The sequence below is a fragment of the Triticum urartu genome, chromosome 6 (assembly GCF_003073215.2).
Source record: "Triticum urartu cultivar G1812 chromosome 6, Tu2.1, whole genome shotgun sequence".
Taxonomy (NCBI): Eukaryota; Viridiplantae; Streptophyta; class Magnoliopsida; order Poales; family Poaceae; genus Triticum; species Triticum urartu.
The window spans coordinates 324,599,036-324,602,484 of record NC_053027.1 but is presented as its reverse complement, the minus strand read 5'-3'; positions in this window follow the sequence as shown (position 1 = coordinate 324,602,484).

The window sequence follows — 3,449 nt, the reverse complement described above, 5'->3', positions numbered from 1 at the left end:
GCAGAGATCCCCCACAGGCTCCCTGCTTGAGGACGGGTTATTCCTACTCCCAGAACCGGCGAGAGGGTCGTATTCATCTCCCATTTCCTGTGAGGGCTAGGATTCGCTCTTCACCCCTTCGTCCGGGGGCTCATGTTTTACTCCGGACTAGATTTTCACGATCTAGCCCTAGATTCTTTCCTTAACATCTCCACGTTCATTGTCACGTGCGAGGCCTTTCTCCGCATTCCCCCACACTTCGGCTTATGGCTCAAGACCTTTAGTGTGAAGCCGAAGGTAGTCGACGAGGAACAAGCGGAGTGCGGAGGTGCTACAGTGAGCAAACTTATCAATGCTCCCTGGCCAAAAGGCTCTTTCGCCGAAACTCCTGACCTATGGCAGCGGGAGTGGTTTTATGTCACTGAACCCCGTGGTACCAAGTGGGTGGCTGTACCCGCATTTCGATCTGGCCCTCCATTACAGCTTGCGTCATGGATTAATAAAGGACTAGATTGGGGATCCACTGACAAAGTGCAGACTCTATAGAGGCGCATCCGGAGCCTCCTTCAGAAGGACGTCAGTCTTATCAACGTGGTTCAAGTAATGCTGGTCCGCCAGGTCCTGCCGTGCCAGCGACGACCTCTCCGTATGTGGGAGTTTAATCCGGAAGGACCACGGACCCTCCAAGACTTCTTCGGTATTACACACAAAGGAATGTGGATGTTGTTTTTCGGGAATCGAAAACAGTGGCCGGACACCACCGAGGACATTGGCCTCGACCGCAACCATCCGGATATCTCGGTAAGCGCTCTATTCCCGAACAATTTTTCAGCAATGTATGCTATAGCGCGACACTGATCACACTATCTGCTTCCAGGGCTGGATAAAGAAACCAGAGCAGATCAGGTGTTCGGCCCCCCTTCCCGAAGACTCAGCGGATTTTGTATTAACAAGGATGCTGGCCCCGACACCGTACCAGATGCCTGTGAAGGAGGACAAGATGGAGAGCGGGAGGACCGAAGGTTTCCTCTATCCCGAAGATATATTAGATGTTGTGTCTGGGGAGACGAAAATCCCATCGCCCGAAGACAAAAGTAAAGGAGAAGCCAACACTCATTCTCCCCATGGTAAGAAAAGTCGTCTCCGAAGATTGGGAGGAAAAGGCTCCCAAGCAAGGCAAGATGCCCCATGGTAAGAAAAGGGTCGTCTCCGAAGACGTTATCACGCAGTCCCCCGGTGAGGACAGGCCTAAATCGTAGGCGAACAAGGGTGTTTTACACATACCCCATTCCTCTCCTGTGACCAGGGTAACATCTAGAATATATGTTTTTGCAGCTCGGCGCACAGTCTTCCTCAACAATCCTCTTCCTCGGGATCTTCTCCTGGAGATGATGGAAAGCGAGACGCTTCCACCAATCTCCCAGCCCAATAGGGAGGACAACTTTGAGGTGTCGTCCCAGAGGGTCTCTCCTGATTAACAAGTGATGCGAGGGATGATGAAAACACTAACTGAAGGTGATACTTCGGTAGCCCAGGGTCCGGGGGCCAACAATATAGGCCCTGGATTTTCCGGCTTTCAGCTGGAGACAACTCTAGGGGCGAATGAACAGGTCCCTTCGAAGGGAGGTCGTGCTGCTACAGCAGCTTCCGGAGATCCAGAAGCGTCGGATATATTGATGAACATGCTGCAACAGGAGTCCGTCTCCAAGGACCATTGTACCTTGATAGGTACGGTGGTTGAAAAGGTCACGGCCGCAAAAAGTGGATTGAATGAGGCCTTCACGAGCCTGCTAAGAGGCTTCGAGGTTTGTGTTGTAATGCTTTCAATTGTGTTTTATTCACAAAGTACTCCTGTGTATAGATAGTAGCCCCAGAGACTCTGATTGGCTTTCCAAGGGAGGCGATCAGAGGATCAAAAAGATATGTCCAGGAAATAATTTGACTACTTGGAACACAGGCTGTTACCTCCCTAGCTACTGCCCGATCCACAGAGGTTGCAGATCTGCAGTGGAAGATTGACGAGGCGGATGATGACATCACGCTTATCAACAGGCGGCTTGACAAGGCGCAAGGTATATTTTTGGGGCAGTCAGTATATGTATGTATGATAATATATGCACCAAGCTAGTGTTGTATATTGAGACGCGCATAACTGCACATGGTGCTGCCGCGGTGGAGGCTCTTCGGGCTGAATTTGCTCTAGCCAAGGAGCAAGCCCAGATGGGCAATTTGGCTCCCAATAAGGCAGCTAATGACTTAAAAAACGAACAGGCTGCTCGGCGCCAGTGTGAGGAGAGAATTTCTGTCATGGCGTGCGAGCTAGAGGAAACCACTATCCAGTGTGAATTCCTCGAGAAGGATAATAAAGCCAAAGCGGCCGATCTCGACAAGGCCTTATAAGAGGCGAGAGAAGCACGGTCCGAGTGTAGAGCGGCTCGGGAGGAGATCCGGCAAGCTGGGGATATAGCGCCTGGTAAGCCTTTCTTGTTATAGACTAAATTCGGTGGTCCGAAGTATTCCTTGCTTAATCAGATGTGGAACTTGCCAGACGCATTCTTGGACCTACCGAAGAGTACCTCCGATGCAGCACGATTTTACCAAGCGCAGGAAGGGTGTGCCACGGAGAAGCTCTTTTGGTCACAGTTCAGCGCGCCAAAGTGCCCGTTGTTACTAAATGAACAGATGGCCCAGTGGGCCAAGCTCCTCAGGATATCGGGTTCTGCCATGAAGGATGTCATAGTCCGGCTGTGGCCTACTAAGCCCATTCCGAACAGTTACTTCGGTTTGGTGTAGTGGCTTGTGGATGCGGTGCCGCGTATCGACGCCGTTAAGCGTTCAACATGCATTGAAGGTGCACGGATGGCCTTTGCCCGTGTCAAAACATACTGGGCGAAGATGAAGTCTACCGACATTGCATCGAGGAGTCCCCCCAAGGGTAAGGACCATCACGCACCCGGACATTATTTCGAGGATGTCTTAGAGGGTGCCCGCTTGATAGATGGTCAGTTCTCGAAAGATATGATATTTGAATGAAATGTATTGAATTTTTAAAAGATAATATTATGACAATATTATGATATTTGCTTAAAAGCTTTTGGTTCCTCCTGTGCGGCCGTCTCTGTATAATATGAAAGTTTTCCAGTCATTGGCTTCAGCCCCCTCATAGAAAATACGGGGGTGTTCAGAAAAGCACTTGATCACTCTTAACCCAATGTCTTGGTCCATGAAGGAGGTGTCAATGCGGTGAACGATGCAATCGGACTATAGGGCGTTAACACTTTCACTTAGCCATAAGAGTTTTATGGTGGGTCTACGATATAAACCTTGGTATGTACGCGGTTTTCCCAATGTGGTGCGCTTACATGTATGAACTGAAGAAAGGTCCTTCGTGTAATACGGGGGGGATCACGAAAGATTCCGATAAGTCGTCGAGTGGTTGACCAGTTCTCGCCGCATCATGACAGTCAGTT